Source organism: Pelecanus crispus, chromosome 5 (genome assembly GCF_030463565.1).
Source record: "Pelecanus crispus isolate bPelCri1 chromosome 5, bPelCri1.pri, whole genome shotgun sequence".
In the NCBI taxonomy this organism is placed as follows: domain Eukaryota; kingdom Metazoa; phylum Chordata; class Aves; order Pelecaniformes; family Pelecanidae; genus Pelecanus; species Pelecanus crispus.
This window is the reverse complement of record NC_134647.1, coordinates 195,790-218,691: the sequence shown is the minus strand read 5'-3', so window position 1 is coordinate 218,691 and position 22,902 is coordinate 195,790. Positions and strand designations below refer to the sequence as shown.

The following is a 22,902-nucleotide window of genomic DNA, read 5'->3' as shown; positions in this document are numbered from 1 at the left end:
TAAAGAGCCTGTAATGCATGCCAAAAAAGTCCCTACCTAGTCTCTTAATTTAGGGAAAGACTCAGCAATTACGCTGAGATAGTATAAATATAAGAACTCCTGTTAAGTTGCTAGCTTTTTTTTTTTTCCTGGTGAGGTTTTCATATAAAATAAGGCATTTTTATTTGTGCCATGAATTGCCTGCATCAAAAGTTACCAGACTTATTTCACTGAATAAGCGTGTGTATTTTAAGAAAAACACACAGTAAGATTATTATTAAAAATACTACTTGTTGAGAAGTATTTTCTCAAATGCTTAAAAATTGCAGCCAAGCAAATGATGTCTAAGCATAGCGGCAGCAGAGTCAAAAGACTATCTGACTCAATCTGCCAGAACTGCAGCTGACGGTGAGTCAGGATCAGAGTATAAAATAAGGTGGGGAAGAAATCTTTTAGAGTGCCTCTATTATTACAAAAGCAATGAGACTAAGCACAGTTAACTCCTAACAGAGAAGCTCCTGAGAAACCGGTTCCTGCCCTGAAGTCTCCTTCGGCTGCAGAGCCAAGACCCTTTCTCAGAGCTACCACTGGAACCTGAGGAGGCCAGGTACAAGGCAAGCAAGCGCTGTAAAATCTCACTCCCAGTCTTTCTAAAACAGAACGCCAAGTACACAAGAGACACATGCTTCTCCAAATCCTATTTTAATCAATTTAGAAAACTGATGTGTTAAACAGCACTTCTGATCCAAAGTTCTCCTAAACGGTGACCTCCCAAATACTCATTTGGAAAGCCAGCATAAAAGCTGTTAGCTACTTCTCCAGAAAGACGCGGTACCCTTGGTTCCTCTCAGCCAGTCAAAGTCAATCTTGAAAAACCAAAGGAAATACAAAAGCAAAAGTCACAGAGAAACGCACAAAGTATCTGGAAGATACGCTGTGGCCATTTTAACTAAATCACTAATTCCTTATCACTAATAATTTTTATATGTGGCAATTTCTATGTACCAGGTAAAGTCTCTAGACTTTGCTAGCTAGCAGAACAAAAGATACTGCTTTCCCAAAGTGAAAATTCTGCTAACAAGGGAACTATAGTATATCATATAAGAACTGCCTACCCTTTACACAAACTGCAACCAACCACTCTGCAGAGAACACCACCAAAAGACTTCATTGCTGTTATTTGTTACAGCCCAATTTATCACACATAGTTTTCATGCATGTAGAAGAAAAAATTTTTTTTTCTGCAAATACAGAAAAATCAACTACTTTCACCAATATGGTACAAAAAAGTATCTACTACTATACTAAATATGAGGGCTATGAACTTTTCCTTCACAACAATAGCAGAAATCACAGAAACTACTTCCTTCAGAGAATTTATCAAGGCAAAATATTATTGAACACTTTAAATTTTTAATTCAGGACTCCTAAATACATACTTTTCGCCAATTAAACATTTTCTGTCCACAGTTAAAGAACACCTCATTGATTTTAGTAATCTGTGAATATAATTCAGCTAAACTGCTACTCAGTGCAAGCCGGCCACTGAAAAATACTGTATATACTGTAGACTTTAAATGTTTTATTATGTCCATTAAATTTTATAATTATACCTAAGGATAACAATTAATGGAAACCCCTTTCATAAGGGATCTGTATCTACAGGTTTAAGTTTGTAGCATTTGCAAATATACACATTATTTCACGCTACAAAAAACTTAGTATCTTTAGTATATAGAGATCAATATATGAATTCATTCACATAAATTAATACAACAAAGTACATTTTTAGACACTATGAATGATTGAACTTAAGTGAGGCCAACGGGCAGTCCCTGTGCAAAAACCTACGGTTTTAAGTTGGTATTCATTGTTTTAAGAATGGCCACAGTGAATTTACTGTATATACGGATGGCATAAGGGAAATTAGAAACACATCATAATGGTATCATTACAGCAATCACTTGTAAAAGGGAAGGTATTTCTAAGCTTTAATGCATTGCATTCAAAACTCAGGACTGGAACTTTGTATTTCACTTGTGTTTCCTGACTAAAACATCCAGAACTCTCCAATTTCTAAAAAAAATTGCTGTCATATTGTGTGTAATAATACAGCATTAAAATAAGTCTTTACCATCTAATGTATTTTATAAATAAGCACATTAAGAACCACCTATAAGCAATCCGCATTTGTTTTATAAATGGGAAGACATCCTTGGTAAATCAATACTTTTTTTTAAATACAGAAATGTAAATTTAGCTATACTTGCAAGGTTTTAACCAACATAAGCCATCTGTTTGAACTGGTAACACAGCATCAAAGAAGAACTTGGAGAATCGTAATAAACCGCCCTTTTAAGGCTCCTCTCCTTCCTCCCCGCTCCCTGCTCCTTCTGTTTCAGTTTGCGGGGGACTGGGGGCTGGGGTTGGGGGGGACGGGTGTTGCATTTTCAACCTTCAATTCAGCTGCTTGTTTAAAGTCATTAATAGAAAACTGGAATATTTGTATTTCTGAATGGTTCTGAACTGAAGAAATTATATTCTTTTCCTAGAGACATACATACTTTTGCTTTCAAACTAAGTCAACCCTTAATTATGTTTAGTTAGTTTATTACTCTAACCACAGCAGATGGCTGACTCTAAAAGAGATAATCCCCGAAACAGTCATTAGTCAGGATCAGCAATAATTACACTGTAGACCTAATGCGTTCTGTGACTAAAAAAGTCCATAACAGTTACAGCAGATCCATATTCTTTTTAACCTCAAGTAAAAACTAGATGTTTGTTCCATTTTAGCGTATTTTGCCAGTCAATACTTATGATGAAATTTCATGATTGCTTTTCAAACTCTCATATTTGTAAAAGAGAAATTAAGTAAAACTAGGAAAAAAAAGACATTTTTTTATTTTCCAGGTGTAGTGATTTGTGTCAGTTCCTCTCAACGCTTTGCCCAAAACACCAGTTCTTTTCCCAGCATTTTCCATAGTGAATAATAATCATGAATGCAACTGCACCCAGTGAAAACAGAAAGCAATCTCTCATTAAAAAGGAACAAAGAAGGGAAGTATGTGCAGCTTTACACAAGAAAAATGTTGTCTTTTCAGAAAAAAAAACAAAGGAAAAGAATTACTAATGTTTAATAAAAATAAGAACACTAAAAAAAGGTACAGGTTTACTAAAGGAAAAAACAATCAAATCATTTTCACATTTAACAATGCGAAGTTTCTTTAAACTAAATTACCTACCAATTCGATGCTCAAAACCTTTGCTAAAATGCATACTAACATAGAAAAAAATATATTCTTACTCTTAAACAGGTATTGACAAGTAACTCCCTTCATGGGATATTATCATGGATATAATAGTATCCTGCCAATGTTAGTTGGGATGCACGAACACTATAAAGCGGGTCTTGAAAAAATCTGAACAGTAGACTTACCTCCAACTTCCACTTCAACCTCTACATTCCCGTGTATTGCTTATTTCAATGATCACCTCTAACACAGTGAAAAAGAAGCTGAAAGTGCAGGGGTAAAAATACAGTTCAGTCTTCTTCAATGACCAAGTGAAATCTATAACAACTATTTGACAGACAAGTGGAGAAGAGTCCCACAACATTTGGCGTTCCCTTGTCTTACAGCAAGGTATTTAATCATATTGTATCATAATATTGCCAGTCCATGACTACGTCTCGAGTCAGTGTGAGTGCTCTAGTGCTGAAGATCTTACAGCTGCTGGAGGGAAGCACATCAGAGTCTCTCAGAATAGACAGTCCAGCACAGCTGGATCTCATCTGATCTCATCACAAATTTGAAATGGAGTTTCATTGCATGAAGTGAAATGTAACATCTAACTTCTCCTTCAAAGTGGGACGGAGCCCGAAAAGGTCAGCGCACAGAAGGTAAATGTGGGACATGGGCGCTGGCCGGGTGGATGACCCGGCAGGCCAAGCAGCACCCATGGGTTCCGCGCTGAGATGTCAAAAAGGCTGCAGTAGCAAGAAGGGGTAGGTGTAAAAGCAGTGATGTGGCCCCTCCCCCCCCAAAAAAAAAAAAAAAAAATCACAAAACAAACCAGCACCCTGACCAAAACCTCACAGAGAAGGCAGTGTAGCACCCACAGGAATGGGTGCGGTTCGTTGCAGACAAGCTACACGCAGGAGACTCCCCGTGATGCTCCCTGCTCTGTCGACAAGGTCTGGTCATAGACCTTCGAACACACAGTCTACTACTGCTCCAATGTTTCAGACATCTGAGATTTTTAAACTCAAATAGAAGTACCAATATAATTAATGAGATTCACTTTACACGTATCAAATGCTGTACAAGCCTTAAAGGCCAGGTTAAGTGCTAAATATTCCAAGTTTTGCAGAACTTCACTGTAATTACATCACTTCCACTAATTTACTCTAAGCACTTTACATAAAACTCTCTAGGGAAAAAAGCCACCACAATAAAACTTTTCCTAGTAAATCAGCAGCAAGATCGGCTTGCGTTTCATAGCTGTCATACCAACTACAAAGACACTTCTATCCACAATTAACCGTAACATACTACTGTGAGTTACACTGTGCGAGGCACATGGTACTGTCCTGGTTTCAGCTGGGATAGAGTTAATTTTCTTCCTAGTAGCTGGTACAGCGCTGCGTTTTGGATTTAGCATGAGAATAATGCTGATAACACACTGATGTTGTAGTTGTTGCTGAGTAGCGCTTACACTAAGTCAAGGACTTCTCAGCTTCCCCTGCTCTGCCAGGGGCACAAGAAGCTGAGAGGGGGCACAGCCAAGACACCCAAACTGGCCAGAGGGATATTCCATACCAATGGCATCATGCTTGGTATATGAACTGGGGGAAGCTGGCTGGGGGACAGCCATCGCTGCTCGGGGACGGGCTGGGCATCGCTCAGTGGGTGCAGAGCAACTGCACTGTGCATTACTCATTTTGTATGTCGTTATTATTGTTATTACCCCTTCCTTGTCTGCCCTAGTAAACTGTCTTTATCTCAACCCACAAATTTTACTTTTTTTTATTCCGGTTCTCTCCCCCATCCCACTGGGCAGGGGGGAGTGAGCAAACGGCTGTGCGGTGTTTAGCCGCCTACCAGGTTAAACCACAACAGCCCTATTCCTGCAGTATGCTCTAAACCCTTTACAGCCCTCCCCTTTCTAATACCAGGCCGGATTCAATCAGTGGTATAACAACTCACTGTTTATTGCATCAGAATCCATAGCAGTGTAAATATTCAGAAAATCACAAATATATCGCATCACAATTCCACAAACGTTTGTTTTAACAGTCTTTACCCACATAAAGTGACATACTAAAAGCCACTTAAAAGCAGATCCCAGTCTTAAGTTCAGCATAACTAAGTCAGGACTAACCTGGCAAAAATGGAAATGGAAAAGGGAATCAGTTGCCATTCTACTATTTGGTAACATGCAATGGCCATTTTAAATAGAGTCAGGATAAAATATGACTTTTTTTTTTTTTTTTAAAAGCATCTCTTTTGACTCCATCTGACAAGATAAACTCATCATTAAATGATACATGCAAATTAAGTTGCAACTCAAAATCTTATTTTCTCCTATTTTACAAATAATTGTGTTATCTTTAGTTAGAAATAAACCTCACTGCAAATACTTCTCTATTCACACATTTCATGATCTTCACAATCATGGTAAAGAAAGAATACTTATGAGTGACAGAAGGCATTATGAATCGGTTGGCTTTACATTCCATGGAGAGAGAAGGGGCACACAGGTCAGGTTAAATTCCAGTCCTCCATGATCTTCACTTCTAGATGTTTAACTATCAGAATATATTCCCAAAAGCTGCATAATGCTGGGCGAGAAATACAATCTCTCCAATTTGTACCACAAGAAGTGAATGGCCATACCAAGTACCCATCAGGCAACACAGCACTGCCGGGAGTCACTTAATGTTGAAGTGACCCAAGTCTACTTAAAACAAACATTTCAACTCCAGAACATCAACACTAGGAGCCTGGTTTAAATAAATAAATAAAGGCAAATCTACCTGCATTATTTGTTTTTCTGTATGAGGTTATCAACTTTATACACACATGTTCAGCTGTCACCACTTTTATTTCGAATAAGCATGCCTTCACCTTCTGTTATTTTCACTTCAATGTTGGGTTAGAACAGGAACAGCTGACACCACCACCCTCAAAACATGAAAATACATTAGTGGAGATAGCTTCTTACACAGTTGTAAATACTTTCAATCAGGAATGCTCACCCTACAGAAGCAGCCTGCTAGGTACAATTAATCTGCACAAGCCACTCCTTGCAGTGCAGCAAATTTCCATCAGGTGACAAGAAAAGGACCCCATCATATAATTTAACTTTGCCAACAGAAAAGCTGTGCAATTCGTCCAGCTCAAGAAGATGAGCGCTCGTGCTTTAGATAGCAGGATGACAATGGTACAGTGCAATTCTGTGGAGACAACACTAAGGCTCAAAGAGACATAGCTCATGGAGCAGAGCTCCGGCTGTATTCCAACACTTCTAAGCAGATTCTAAACAGCAAGTAAGTACCGGCACTACGTAAAATTGATGCAGACCCCAGACTCTGTCATGACTGCAGAGGCTGTAATAACAGTATCTGAAGAACATTCAAATGCAAGATTCTCTGGCATCAGCTTGGTAGTGCCCAAAAGAGGCTATTCCACCAGATTCTGTCAAACTGAAACAAATGTTTCATCATTTCAGAACTGACATTTCACAAACCTCTCTGTTCCAAGAAAAAAAAAAAAAATTAATCACTGCAGTATTTTATGCTGACTTGGGATGAATATCAGTTTTTAAGGACTGTATTTTTGTGCATGACAGTTCAGCTTAAACAGATTAAAAACATGTTTCCAGTGTCTGTGTAAAAAATCAATCTTTCATTCCCCACACAACTATTTTTTTCGTATCCTGAATTATGAGACTTTGATACTTGGTTCATCTGCACTAGATTCTAGTACTACTACATCCTGTGCTACAGAAGCAAGACTGATAGTGTTTTATACTATTACTTAAGTTTGTGAGGGCACTGAGCAAACTATAACTACCTCTATAATTTTTAAAATCATAACGAATTATTCAATCTTTGTGTACTGATACTAAATACAACATTTGTAAAATACATAGCAAAAATTCTTTCTTAGGGTAGCTCTGAAATAGCTAGCAGGAACCCACATTAGAAATCCTATGCCAACAGTAGTTTGAAAATCAGCAAGTGTTGAAGGAGCACAGAAAATAAATTACAAGCAAGAAATTTCACTAGCATGCTTTTTACAGAAATTACTATTTGTCTCTATCAGACCAAAACTCCGTTTCTAAGGATAGCTGCAAAAATAATCATGATATTAAGATGAAGAAGTATTTCTAGTATTTCAGGTATTCAAAAGCCCATTTTTGTATTCCTCTTTGTTGAACATATTCAAAAATAAGGTGTTAAACATCCTATTTCCTCTAATTTTGAACTACACAATAGATTTGTGCCCAATTTATCCAGTCATTTGATAATCAGGTAATTTTTAACACTGAGCTAAAAAGACAATGCATTGCTTCCTTGTTGGCAATACTTTGTCGATATGCCTGCTTCATTGCAGGTTACAATCAAGAAAACTCTGAATTAAATCCATAAACATATGTGTAAGTAGGTTTCCTGTAGGAAATCTCAAGAAATTAACTCAGGTGGGGGGAGAGAGCGGGAAGCCCTTACAATGCATTCCTTGACATGGCAGCATAATTTATGTTTAAGGACTCAAAGGAATTCTATTTTGCTGTACAGTCTTACAAATCTAATTGTGTGCTAGGGCTACCAGTACTATGAACATCAGGCCCCCAGTTTCCAAACGTTATTAAGGACTGACAGGACTAGTCAGTAATATGTTACCTGGCCACTACCTAGTCTAGCATTCTGCGACTGACAGTAAGCACCATCACCTGTGTTTGTGATTATCTGTATCCTGTTCTCCTATTCGCCTCTCTAAGCTAAACAACTGGACTTTTTCAGGTTCTTTTCCTGAGAATCACTTGGTTATCTTCCCTGCTCATATCTAAAACTTTGTATGTGAAGCAAGTATTCCTGCATGTAATTACCCCGTAATGCACTCCACATTATTTTGCTTACCAGTTATTATGCATCCGAATTTTTTACTTGCTGTTGTCTATCAAGCTAAACTTTTCACTCCACTATGCAACGCTTATGCACAAAATATCTAGATATTTCACAGAGGTGAGGAAATGCATTTAGAAGTCTGGAAAGTATGAATGCACATTGAATATATGTATATATATTATACGTATGTAATATATATATGTGTGTAATATGAATATATTACTACCCTTTCCTCACCTACCAAGAAGGGACAACAAAGAATAGTGTAATTTTAGAAATTAAGGTACAAGAATGACCAGTGGAGAGCAGCAGCACAGTCTCTTTCAATACGCTGCTTGCACAGGTCTTTAAAGCAGCAAAACTTGAGTGCCAAAATAATGCTACCAACATGAAAAATTGCTTTGACTGGACTTTAACAGGAAGGAAGGAAGGAGTGTCTGAACACCCCTATGGCAGAATAATCCGTTAAAATCAGGAGTGTGAAATAAAAACTGTTACTTTTTATTCACTTGTCTCAAAGTCTCATCATCACTGCTTTAAACACACCACCTATTCTAATCGTAAACAAGAGATATCCTACACTGGCAATTCTAGGTGAGAAAGTTCCTGGGCCTCACATGACTAAACACTTGGGACTTGCCGCTAAGAACTGCTTTAATCGGTCTTTTTGTACTTTACCTGTGTAAACAGCTAACCGAACTCCTCTGTCACTCTTTTCCCTCCAACTTCAAGTATCCAATGAAATCATGGTCCAGTAAGAATAAAGGGAAGAACACTGCCTTGCGGTAAATGCCTTGTCTTGTTTCATTAACACTCCCGAGTTGTTCATTTTCCATAGGATACGGCAGGCCAGCTGTGAAAACACAGCTCAGTTGTTTGAATGGCAAAAGCACCAAAAGCTTTTTCCCCAGCAAAGCAAGCCAATTTAACAGGGTCATACACTAGATTAAGATGTGTACCTTTTACTGAACTACTGCTATTTTAAAGTCACTGTGATCCAGCCAATTTTTGACACTGCCTCCTTTTCTAATCTGTCCAAATTCTCTGGATCATTCAGGTGCTAGAAAGCTCTACATATATGAAGAACCGGATTTGGCTTTTGCAACTTCTCTCTGTAGACACATGATCTAGAATCACTTGGAGGTATAGGTGTCCATGGACTGAATTACAGGTGCTGTAACGATGATCTGTGTGTAATGGACAGAAGCAACTGAAAACAGAAAAAGTTCCAGAAAGTTTAGAGTCATTTCACTGAAGTGCCTGCAATACTAACATGTCCCAAAACTGCCTTCATCTCTAATAATTACATACCTAAATAGATGCCTAACAAAAAAGTTTATCTTCCCTCTACATCCCTGGAAACATCCCAGGCCAGGCTGGACGGGGCTCTGAGCCCCCTGCTCTGGTTAAAGCTGTCCCTGGCACTGCAGGGGCTGGGCTGGGTGGGCTCTGAAGGGCCCTGCCCACCCAAACCATTCTGTGATTCCTCCAAGATAAATATTTTCCCTTCAGTGAAGAAAGCCTGAATATACTTTATTCTGTGAGAGCCAGGTGAGAAATGTTCTTTCCACCTACGCCCCTATTCATTAAGTTAAATGAGAATCAGTATCATACTTTTAAGTGTCCGAGGCATTGATGGGATAATTCTGACAAGTTTTTTCAAGACTGAGGACACAGGAGTATCCTGCAGTCAACATTTTTTTAGCTTGGCAAATACCACTATTGACAATGGCAAGAGGGAAAGAGCGTAATTAACTTCTAACTATTACCACATAACAGTAGCTCATATACCGGGGTTTTAGGACAGCACTTTCTAATCTTTTCAATGCTAATATCTAGATACGTTCCACTTGGTAACAGATCTACCTCCTGATTTTGTTCTCCTTGCAACATATCTACCTCCTGATTTTGTTCTCCTTATCTTCCTCTCCAAGGAAAGATGAAAAGGAGAAAATAAGAATTTCAAAAATGAAAATTACATTTCAGTTGAGCATAAAGAATTTCTTACCCATAGTTATATAAGTAACAGTGAAAGGAACGCTAATTACAAAATAATCGCTTTTAAAATGAAATTGGAAACAGGTGAAAGTCACAGACATACTGTTGCTCCATAAACCATGTTACAGCTTTCTGACCTTGCCTACAACAATGCAGCAAACGAGGCAGCTGACAGAGGCAGAGCAATTGTTCCAGCAGTTAACCAGGTTGCTTCTTCAGGGAATATTTTGGGGAAATTTCTTCAGGAGTTGCCTTTTAGGAACATCTGGTGGGCTGCTGCTGACAGCAATGGCTGGCACCAGGAGCCTTTTGCCTCTGTCAGCTGGAATTGTCAGTGTTTTCTGAACAGGGAGCACCCGTGCCTGTTTCCCACAGCCGCGGGAGCGCCAAACACCTCTTCAGCCAGCGCCGAACAAGCAGGTCGCAGAACAGCGCAGGGGCCCAGGAGCCCTGCCGACGACTGCGGTCGTGTGCCAGCGGGCCCGAGCAACTGTCCCTAGTACATCAGAGAGCTCAACCCATGAAAATATCCTGGATTTGCTCAACTCTGTCCCAGTATTTTTGATTTATCAAGATGAAGCAAACCTGAATTAAGTAATGATAGTTTCTTGCGTTGTCATATAAACAGTTGGGAAAGATTATTAGCAGCTATTTTGTATCTGACTTTTCAAGATAAACAGCTTGAAAAAAGGAAAAATAAAAGATTCCAACATTTTGTTCTGTTTTAGTTCATCTGACAATATTCATGCAGCAAAATAGCAGCTGTCCAAGGACTGGGACGTTAAAGCAACTGCTCTTCTTTCAGCGAAGCACTTTTAATTAAACCTGATTATCTTAGCAGAATAAGCTATTTTTAAATAAACACAGAACTGACTCACTGAAGTCTTTACACATAATTCTGAATGTTATGGACACTTGACTGAAATGTAAGTGGTTTATTTTTACATGCAAGTAGAAACAAGTATTTAAGGTAGCTACCATAAGTGATCTACTGAGCTGAACCAGTATTCTTTTATTTCCTAATTCTTTTTTTGGTCTCAATGTATTTATAAAGTTGTGTGCATGGTATATAACAGTCTATTGCCTTACAGTCTATTATCTCAACAGAGTTTAAATTAATGCCCAGTGAAAATATCCAAATCTTGAACATAAGTGCACCTTCAAGAAAGTAAGTTTAGATTTCTAATAATGAGTTCTGAAAGCCTACTATCAAATGATTACACTGGTATTTTACACTCATACTTCATAAAAATTCCTGTCCTCATAACTGTAATTAGCATTGTATAAAATGCTTTCCATTGCCAGCTCTACGACTGAAACAACTGGCACCAAGAAAAAAAAACTTCACCTTTTAGACTAACACTCCAAAAGAGGGAGGTGGTGCCGGGGGGGGGGGAGGGGGGGGGGGGGGGCAGCCAGTACATTCTCAAATATATTGATTAAATACAAATGAAAGTCAAGTTTGAAACAAAAAAATACAATCTCTTCTAATATTTTTAGAAGTCCCAGAATTATAAGAAACTTCCAGCTCAGCTATATTTAAATAAATTCTCTTAACAACTGCATATTAGCACCAGATCAACATGATAAAAGACAGAAAAGCAATCCATGCAGACTGTTTTTTAAATCAACTTAATAGTTATACTCTGAAATCAACTGTTTATGCATGTAGCTCTCAACACAAACTTTCTTTAGTATTATGTAATGGCATTTATTATTAAAGAGTCAACGAACAGGATAAAGCAGTGTTGCTCAGCAGCTAGGCATTCTTGACCACTGTATGACTCATCTACAATTTTCTAATCCATTTCTGTATTCTTAATGAGCACTGTATTTTATGAAAACAGCCGGTGCCGAATAAAACATTATATTAATTGAATAGATATACAGTGTTCAAAATATCTGTTATAACTCGCCTCGCATTAAGGAAAATCTCTAAAACATACAACCATCTTTCTGTCACAGTATGTATTTATTTTAAATAAATTCTGCTTAATAGCTCAAGAAACCTTTTCTTTTCAATTTCAGAATCTTTTTCTTCATCTCCTACCAATGTACATATAGCCGTGCACTTGCACAAGAACTATCTTGTGCAACTTCAAGCATTTTAACTCTATTGGAACTGTCTCAGAGCAGATACAGAACTAAATGGGAAACACAGTACAAAAGAGACATAGACACCGTGGCCAAGAAGTTCGAAACTGGGACAGGTAAATCAATGCCTCTTCTTTGTGCTTTTCCAAAACCTGACCTTCAATCTGTCAGATGCAGAGCTTCTGCTTTTCGGCTGACTTTTTGTCCCTCAGAAACCTTGTTCCAGTTCAGCCATTGCATTACACCTCCTCCCACGGTTCAAAAGCCAGACTTCATCACCTCAAGCTCAAAATTTTGGCTTAGCTCCAATTAGAGGTACCAACAGAGCTTCAGAAAAACTTACAGAGGAAGTGCCCTGCTGAGCCGTTGATGGCAAAAGCTGCCACAGGTTTGTCTGGGATTTGTTAAAATTCAAGAGGGTTCCAATTCATGCTCGTGCCAAACATGCTGTCAGTATTTCCATAACTGAACCTTGCCTATCTTTGCCAAAGAATGATAGAAGGGAAGGCGCTAAAACAAAGGCTAACTTTGAGAAACCTGATGCATCTGCTCTAACATACTTATACAAAAACTGTCCAAAAACTCACTACAAACAATATATTTTGCCCACTTGGTATTATTTTGCTTCATGTTGGAAAACAGCACATTAAAAAAATGAGCGGGCAGAGAAAAATGTCAATCCAAACAGTTAAACTTCAAAAGCATAAGCTAAGGGAAGGATAATTTTGGGAAGCAATAACTACAAACCCGGATATCTATTTTTGTGTATGAACTCCACATGAGTCAAAATAACCAACTCAAAACCAGTTCATGGGCACTCCCCTGTAAATCTTTCAAAAAATAAAGATGCAGAGAAAAGGATTCTTTTACCCTGCAGTCCTAAACTTACAGACTACCATAACACCTCATGTACTCCAATGAGTAAGAAGGGGAAAGGGTGTTAATCAAACTCCTTCATAATAAATGGTCTAGAGTCTGCATTAGCTATCATTTTCTTTTAAAGCTTCTTCATCCTAACAATTTAAGATATTAAAATATCTTAATTTAGATTAAGACACTATTTTACTATGTTTATATTTACTATATTTATAAACATCCTTTAAAAACTGCCAAAACTAAAACCACCAGCATACTCTGATGAGAAATGAGTTCTTGGATACTAAGTCAGAGTCTCATTAGTCTAACATTAATATTGTTTTACATTTAATTTAAAAAAAGAGAGAGAGAGAGAGAGAAAAATCCAAACACTCAGTTCTCCAATGCCAGCTAAGACTAGTTTTAGCCCATATGACAGTGAAGAAGTCTATCAGCCTCTCACGTCATGAGAGTTTTGGCACCTTGACTAAAAAACTTATCCTTGAGGAACGCTAATGCCTCAGTTTTGAACTCTTAAAGCACCTTGCGGTGTCATCTAGCAGGAATACAGTGGTTCCCACTAACAGTCTGAGGCAGCAAGGCTGAGACACAGATAAATAGTTTCCACATTTTCATGTTGTTCCACGCACGTAGTTCTTTGGAAACCCAGAACCAGTTCTAGAAGGAAGTATTCTGTGCTATACTAGTCACCAATTTCAGTCAGCTCCATCATATTGGCATTCACCCTCATTTCCAAAATATCTTTCTTAGGTTCATTATTTCTTCTAGTTTTAAGGCATGACAATCTTTAAAAAAAATTGAGACATTTAAGCAAAACAAAACAAAACCAAACAAAACAAAACCACCAGGGGAAAAAAAAAAAAAAGAGTTCACTGAAGTTTACCTAAACAGAGTAACTAGAAGGAATAATAACAGGGTTCTCAAGATACAAGGAAGTAACACCAAGCCTCAACAGAAGCCACAGCAGCTACTGCCATGTCAGAAGACGATCCTTTGCTGACTCCATTCACAATATTATTCTTACAAACCAAGCAGATGCAAATCTGACATCTCAATGTTATTTACACACTTGAAGGAAGTGGTTAGACATAAAAAACCTGACAGATTGCATTTTTATTTCCACATACTGGAGAGAAAGAAGATAATAAACCATCCATATTTCCATCTACGAAAACAAAAGTACATGTCAGAACGTGTATCTAGATTTCAGGCTTCCAACAAATCCACATGCTAAACATTACACTTTCCTACATTATTAAAGAATACTAGTTAAAATACAGGAGTCCATTTTAGCTGTATCAGGTGCTGCTTTCTTGGCAAAGTTTGGTAATCACTTAAAGATTAACAACGATACACAGCATTCCCACAAACCATTCTTTCAGAATGGCAAGCCGGTACATCACGGCTGCATCTGAGCAACAGATAAAACCGTAGCTCCTTTGCGGGCTGGGGGAGAAGAAAGCCTGAGCAGCCCCACCTCCTGCCACACAGCATTCACTTCAAGAGGATGGCAACAAGAAGGGCACAGGGATGGCCTACGGCTGCACCCTGCACTAGGGCCTGCCCTCTGTGCAGCCAGAGCCGCCGTACGCCCCCGCCGCAGCCGCCCCCGCCGCAGCTGCCCCCACCGCAGCCGCCCCACGCCTCCCTCTCCCGGTGGGACAGCGAACGGACGTGACAAAGGCAGCCGGTGAACCGGCAGCTCCAGCAGCACCCGTCACCAGGGCTGTCCCTCCTGGTTTACAGGAATCCAGTTCTGCCAAGTTAGCCAAGCCAAAGCTTTGAGCCAACAAGTTCAGCTGGGAGGTACCGAGCTTTGAGTTTAAGAGTCTCTACAGAGATGGAGCATGCAAAAAGATAAAAATAGCAAGGGAAACATTTTTAAAACACCACCAGAAGCGTAGGACATTGGAAAAAACTGACCAGGCGTGCAAGAAGCCAGCTACACAGTGAGGGGGTGCAAGCCAGCTGGAAGACGATACGCATGTTTTGCTGGCACCCACGTTAGGACATTTCTTAGACATTGTCAATATTAAGCATTATAGTGACTTATTTAGAACACAAAATTATATAATTTTTTATCTAGTAACAGGAGCAATTCAATATTTTTTTTTAAATTAATGGAATCTTGTTTTGTAAGAGGAATTAGTATAGAATAGTATTCCAGGTCACAGGTCTTTCAAATTAAATAGCCAGCGTTAAGGGGCTTGTAAGGGAGGCAGCATGCATAAGAAACCTAAGGCTATTCCATGAAACCTTTAATTTGCAGTTAATGCTCTTAACATGAAGAGGTCATCGTTTCATAGAGAATGTTGACTGGCATTCACTGCTCAGTAACCCTCAGAATACATGGGTAAGTATTTGGGGGAAAAAAACCAGTGCAAATCAACAGTTTCCAAATACCAGATCTTCACCACCACTTGAGGAGCCCTTTAACAAATTAATGTACGTTGAATCCCTCTTCTTTTCTTCCCCATGGCATTGTTCCTGCCTTGTTCCCCTCAAAATAGACCTGTATCTACATGCTCTAGCCACTCTATTGCCCACACCCTTTCCTCTGTATGTAACAACCCATGTGAATTAATAGGTCAAGCATCTCCAAAAACCTCTTTCTACCCCAAGCTGGAGGAACACCGTCTCTGTTCCTCACCTACTTATTTTTCTCATAGTGTGAGCAAACATAGACTTCTTGTATATGCTGCCTACTTTACAAGTTCTTTAATAATGGCTATTTAATTTTAAAATATCTATTCTTTTAACTATCTATTATGAAAATATCTTCTTTCAACTTGAATCATAATTTTTCTCCAGAATTCATTTTTGGTTCCAGTATCTGTCAACATAGTGGATACCTCCTGTTACTAAATTAAACTGTACATAATTTTATTTCCATAGTAAGGTATGATAATAGAAAAAGTGGACATTTTGAAGAGCAACAATAATTTTGGTTAGGAATTCAGTACAGCTTTTTTTCATACTCTAACTAGCTTACCAAAAGCTTGAAAGACAACAAGTCTTTGGTACCAAAAGCACAATATTATTTTAATATGAATTTATATCGGAACTGCAAAATTTGACTTTGCACCTTTCTAAACTTTCACGAAATAACCAAGAACATGCATTGGTATTATCTGGTATAGAACTTCAATAACGTTCATCACGGTACGTACAACGCTACTGCAAATTCTGTGCCGTTTATGCTAGTGTATACAACCTTAAAAAAAAAAAATCATTGTATAGCCATTTAACAGAGCAGAGCAAGACCAAAAATGCACTGCAACCATCATTTTACAATATGAAATCTGTTTGACTGATACTCTGGAGCAAAATAAAACTGGACCTGTGCACTGAGTGATAGCTGTCACACCCACCTAGTCCTCATCAGCAAGAGCTGAGGAATTACTTGAAGGAAAAATAATGCATTGCCTATAATAAATATAGAAACAGCACACTTCCTATACCTATAAGAAAAGTGGGGAAAAAGGCTGTTCTGTTTCATTTGAAACTAAGTTTATGTTAGACATGAAACAGTTCTGCAAGTGATAAAAATAAGCTACGAAATACCAATACTTTGAATGTGTATGAAACACATGCATTTTATGTCACTGCATTTGTGCAGTGAGTATTCATCAGCATTTTTCATAAAGTTAATACTAGTTGCCCAACACCTAAATAGACTTTGTTTTTTTTTAAAATCTCATGCAAATCAGATATATTTGCTCATCACTACTATCAGAGAAGCATTACAAAAAAGCAATAGTTGTCTCTCTTAGAATATTGAGAATTTGAAAAGTTGCAACTCTAAATATTCTTTCTTCAATCTATAAACGTTTCAAACTATTAAACTGGGGAAGGGGGAGGGAGAGGGAGAGGGAAGGAAGCACAGAAGAAAAGCACTGAACACTTGGCATTACAGAAGAATAGATACAGAACATTAGCAGCTTACTGTGGAGAGCAGTTAATCAGGAAGTAGCCATTATCCTGTCGCTACAGAGCAATGACAGCACTCCAAAACAAGCCGTGGTTTTGGTGTTGGGTTGGGTTTTTTTTTTTTTTTCAGTCAAGAAGGAAGAAAGGACACATGCTATCGTGCCCCAGCTTTGCTCAGCCCAAAGGTCGCCAGACGTCTGTTGTCAAAAGCTACTCCGAAAATGAAATTCAAGCAAGCATTTACAAAGCTGTATTTGAGGAAGCATCTAAAACCTACCACAACCTCCCTCTGTGTTACACACAAAACATGGCTGTCTTATTCAGAGATTAGCAATTATTGTAATGAGATACTGTCAGAGAGGGTCAAATAGTACTTCCTGCAGTTTACACATCTTGATTTCCTGGTAAACAAACTGGAAGGCAGGTGGAGCACTGAGATCACTAGTAAACACACATGCTCACATGACCAAAACCAACCCAGGTGAAGTATGCAGTCTTAATGAAATGAGTATCTGTATTGTAATTACATGAGGCAACACGGTAGCAGAAAACAGAAAAATAACTGAGCCATGGAAGAAATTTTTTCCACAATGTTACATAGCCAGCAATGCTGTACTTTGTTGTTTTCTTTTTTAAGCCAAGCCGAAGAAAAATATTTTCTTTTAAATGATGCTTATGTGTATACACACACGAACAAACTGCTCACAAAGTTGTTTCGGTATGAGAAAGTGCTATGAAATGATAACCTGAATCAACCCTGGAAAAACCTGAAACTGAGAAAACCAAACACTAATCATTGTGTTCAGAATTTAAGCATTAATCTCCAAAAAAGAACAATTAAAGAAATATAGTAGCAATATTCAGAAATGATCAAAATTAACTTACTGAACATAATTTTTTTAAAAATTCAAATGGCTTTTTTTTTTTCAAACTGCCTAAACACTTTTCCTCCTCAAAAAAATTAATCACATATGGACTAGACACATGGCCGCAATCCAGTGAGAAAAGCTAGTTGTTTCCTACTTATAATCTTTCCAAAAATTAATTTCAACAAACTCCAGTTTAAAAATCACATTTTCACAGTGGAACTGAAGAGGGCCCTAGGCTACTATGAAAATTAGAAGGAAAAAAGAAAAAAAAACAACCCCCAACAAACAAACAAACAACAAAAACCCCCACCAAAAAAATCCTTGACTAACAGAAGAAAAAGCTTGCTACTCCTAAGCAACTAGAATGAAGTATTTGGTCCACTGACAGAAGACAGAATTTCTTTAAGGGATAAACATAGTCTTACTACACAACAGGTTGATGCAAGTGAAACTGTTAGTGCCCTAAAAAAAACCAGCACAAGGGCTTGACCTTTAGCACACAAGAAGATAAAAGATTATTTGCATACCAGAGGAAATATGCAAAAATGGGGGTGGGGAGGAATGGATCAATAAATTAATTCTCCCTCTCTCAGAAACACAGCAGCATGAAACGAGACAACCTAGGGAATACACCAAAGTAACATGGCTGAAGAAACAAATCGAGGAACAAAACAATAAAGAAGTTTCTAATAACAACGTTATAAATACATTGCCACCATTTCTCACAGTAAGCTCAAGAAAGGAACAAAGGAAAGCTATGAGAAAAAAAAATACAGGAAGTATTACTGGAAAGATCATGAAATATGAAAGGGTGTATCTGTATCAGCAAACCCTGCTACTGAAGATGCAGCCTGTGCCAATGAAGGAGTTATTCTGTCACAATCTCCCAAAGAAGGTAAGATATATTGACAAGAGGGATCTCTGCAACCAAAACAATACCCCCAGTAGGACTTTTGCAAGCTGTGCTTGTTATAGATATAATTAATACAGCTGCAATTTCCTAATCAGACACGTGGATGTAACTCATTCTCTTAAGTAAAACCACATTAAAACTTCAGCATTTCATTCATCTGGTTTTCTATTGTTACACATCTCACAAAAAGGCAGTCTTGTCAAAAAATATATAGTGTTTCTGGAGAAAACAATAAAAATTCAAACCATCAAATGAGAAAAGCCTTCTGCAAACGTAAGGAGTATCAGCAGAACTCTTTGCAGTAGTCTGAAAAGAGTTTTAAAGAGCAATGTATGTTGTATTTAGTCAGGGTAAGTTTGGTACCGGTATCACTGCCAACAAGCTCTCACAGCAAGATTTAGTAGATCATGATCGCAAGTCTCAATCTGAGAATTATTCTTAATTCCAGAAATCTGCATGCTAAAGTACAGCCACAATGAATTTGAGTCTTATATGACTCGGGGAGAATCACATAAAATAGTTGTACATTTTAAAATACCAGCTCATAATTGATGATTTTTCTAAAATTATTTCAATCCATATTGCTCATAATGTGAAAAACATTTAGTGTGAAACAGCTGTTTTGCACTGAGATAGTAAAGAGGAGAGGGAAACAAAAATACAACACTGGAAACAGCCAAACAGAAGGTTAATGCTTTCTGAACTCCAGGCTGAATCAGACCCCAGCCCAGTAACAGTCTGTGCAAGATGTCAAAAGCAGGGAGTTGTTTTCTACCAGTGCAACCATTAGAGAAGCTAAACATGCTGAACTACAACCCACTACCTCCATGTCAGTCAGCAAGACTATCGGGGATGTCACTGAGAGACCACCAAGCCTCAAACAGTCCATTACTATCCGCTGCTGCTGTTTAATGTAGGCATCAGTGGTACAGCCAGGAGCAGTCTGAGGAGTATCACAGGATTACAGAGCCCTGGGAGGGGCGGCAACAGATTCTGGAGCGCAGGTAGTTTTTTCATCAATCTTCCTGGTCAAAGGGAAGGGGTTTGAAAGGGCCAGTCAAATCCATCAACTCAACAAATGGTTACAGGACTAGTGCCACAGCCAAGGGTCTGGCTACTTAGACTGGCTTTGAGAAACCTGGCCTATTAGGGGCTGAGGGGGTCCATCTGTCAGAGAAGGGGAAGAGCAACCTCGGTCACAGGCTTGTCAAGCTGGTGAAGAGGGCTTTAAACTAAAGTTGCCAGGAGGGGAACGTCAATCCATCACACTCCTACCAGTCTGATGCCAGTGCCAGCAACAGATGCCCAGAGCCTGGAGAAGGATCACAGGTCAGCAAGAGAGCACTGGAAGAGCAGCACAAAAGAATTCCAGCCACTCCAGCCAGCAAGTCAGCTTGATCAGGGGCCCAACTTATGTGCCTCTGTGCAGACGTACATAGCACGGGGAATAAATAAGAGGAGTTAAGAGATATGCACACACCTGCAGGGCTATGATCTTATTGGCATCATGGAGACGTGGTGGGACAGCTCCTATGACTGGAGTGTTGGAATGGAAGGATACAGGCTCTTTAGGAAGGACAGGCAGGGGAGATGAGGAGGGGGTATCGTCCTCTATGTCAATGACCAGCTGGAGTGCATGGAGCTCCACCTGAGGATGGATGAGGAGGCAACCAAGAGCTTATGGGTCAGGATGAAAGGGAGGGCAGGGACAGGTGACATTATAGCGGGGGTATGCTACGGGCCACCCGACCAGGAAGACCAAGCAGATGAGGCCCTCTATAGACAGATAGGAGCAGCCTAACATTCACAAGCCCTGGTCCTCATGGAAGACTTCAACCACCCCAGTATCTGTTAGAGGGACAACACAGCAGGGCATATGCAATCCAGGAGGTTCCTAGAATGTGTTGACGACAACTTCCTTCTCCACATGACAGAGGAGCCAACGAGGAGAGGTGCTATGCTGGACTTTGTTCTCATCCACAAGGAGGGGCTGGTGGCAAACGTGAAGCTCAAGGGCAGCCCTGGCTGCAGTGACCATGAAATGGTGGAGTTCAAGATTCTTAGGGCACCGAGGAAGGTGCACAGCAAGCTCGCTACCCTGGCCTTCAGGTGAGCAGACTTTGGCCTCTTCAGGGATCTGCTTGGTAGAGTACCATGGGATAAAGCCCTGGAGGGAAAAAGGGCCCAAGAAAGCCGGTTAATATTCAAGGATCATCTCCTCCAAGCTCAGGAGGGCTTCATCCCAACAAAGAGTAAGTCTGGAAAAAACACCAGGAGGCCTGCATGGATGAACAAGGACCTCCTGGACAAACTCAAACACAAAAAGGAAGCCTACAGAGGGTGGAAGCAAGGACAGGTAGCCTGGGAGGTATACAGAGAAATTGACAGAGCAGCCAGGGATCAGGTCAGGAAAGCTAAAGCCCCAGTAGAATTAAATCTGGCCAGGGACATCAAGGGCAACAAGAAAAGCTTCTACAGGTGTATCGGTGATAAAAGGAAGACCAGGGAAAACGTAGGTCCTCTCCAGAAGGAAACAGGAGATCTGGTTACCCAGAATATGGAGGTCGTTCTCCCCCTCTACTCCACTCTCATGAACCCCACCTGGAGTACTGCTTTGAGCTCTGGGGCCCCCAGCATAAGAAGGACATGGACCTGTTGGAGTGAGTCCAGAGGAGGACCACGAAGATGATCAGAAGGCTGGAGTACCTCTCCTGTGAAGAAGACAGGCTGAGAGAGGTGGTGTGTTTCAGCCTGGAGAAGGAAAGGCTCTGGGGGAGACCCGATTGCAGCCTTTCAATATATAAAGGGGGATCATAAGAAAGATGGAGAGAGACTTTTTACCAGGGCCTGTACTGACAGGACAAGGGGCAGTGGCTTTAAACTGAAATAGGGTAGGTTGAGATTAGACATAAGGAAGAAATTCTTCACTCTGAGGATGGTGAGGCACTGGCACAGGTTGCCCAGGGAAGCCGTGGATGCCCCATCCCTGGCAGTGTTCAAGGCCAGGTTGGGTGGGGCTTGGAGCAACCTGACCTAGTGAAAGACATCCCTGCGCATGGCAGGGGGGTTGGACTAGATGGTCTTTAAGGTCCCTTCCAACCCAAACCATTCTATCATTCTAAGAGAATAAGAATGATTATTCAGCAATTGATGTTCTCAGAAATTATACAGGCTACTGAAACACTCATGTCCAATGCCTCAGCTCCATGAAAAAAATATGTTTATAAAACAGACCTAATAGGATACAGAAATATACGATACAATAAATCATTACTCCAGCTATGTCTTAAATACACATCAGCACCTGCCCTCATAAAATGGCACAGTGTCAACCTGTGGAGCCCAACTGAACTGTTACTGTCTTTCTGGGAGATTTTTAAAAAAAAAAGAGTATCGGTTTCTACATAGCAAATTCTAACTATAAATATGGGTATTGAATATGGGCCTATCTATAAATACGGGTATTGGAAAATAAATTTTAAAAATTAAAAATATTTTTTAAAACAATACATACAGTAACAGTGAGTAAAATAGTGACGTGTTCTTTTATTGAGATTTCAAACATTACCCGGGTGACTTAAGTCTATGGTCATAAAGAAAATCAAAAATCCTGAAAACTTTTTTTTTTTAAAAAAACATCAACAGCTTCTCACAGAGCCTTGTGGGCTATGACCCCTGCCAAAGAAATTTCAAAAAGTTAAGAATCATACCACTACAGAGTGTAAGAATCACCCCAACACTGTATCAAAAAAACCACGTATCAACCCCAATAGATTTGAGTCTATCTAGAACTACATGTATCATTCCGGTAGCTCTATTCAAAAAAAAAGTTTTGATTTAAAACATCAATGTTGCTTACACTCACCCAAGAAGAACATGTAATCTCTGTGCAACCTCCAGTGAATGCCCACAAAGCCAGATATGTGTTTTTTGCATCATACCGTGATGCGAATACCAAAATTGCTGCAAGAAATACAGATAACTTCATAGCAGAAACACTTGCTTAAAATAGTAAACATTTATGAATATAAACACAATACCTAAATCCAGCATCACCTGTGAATACAACCTGCAGCTATGGTTTTGGAGAGTATGAACTCCCTGCAGTCATC

General features: G+C 39.3%; 1 protein-coding gene across 1 annotated transcript in view; it reads right to left on the bottom strand.

The window, feature by feature from the left end:
• Positions 1–22,902, bottom strand: part of BAZ2B (bromodomain adjacent to zinc finger domain 2B) — a 162,760-nt gene that overhangs the window by 87,592 nt on the left and 52,266 nt on the right. The gene's annotated exons all lie outside the window — the stretch shown is intronic.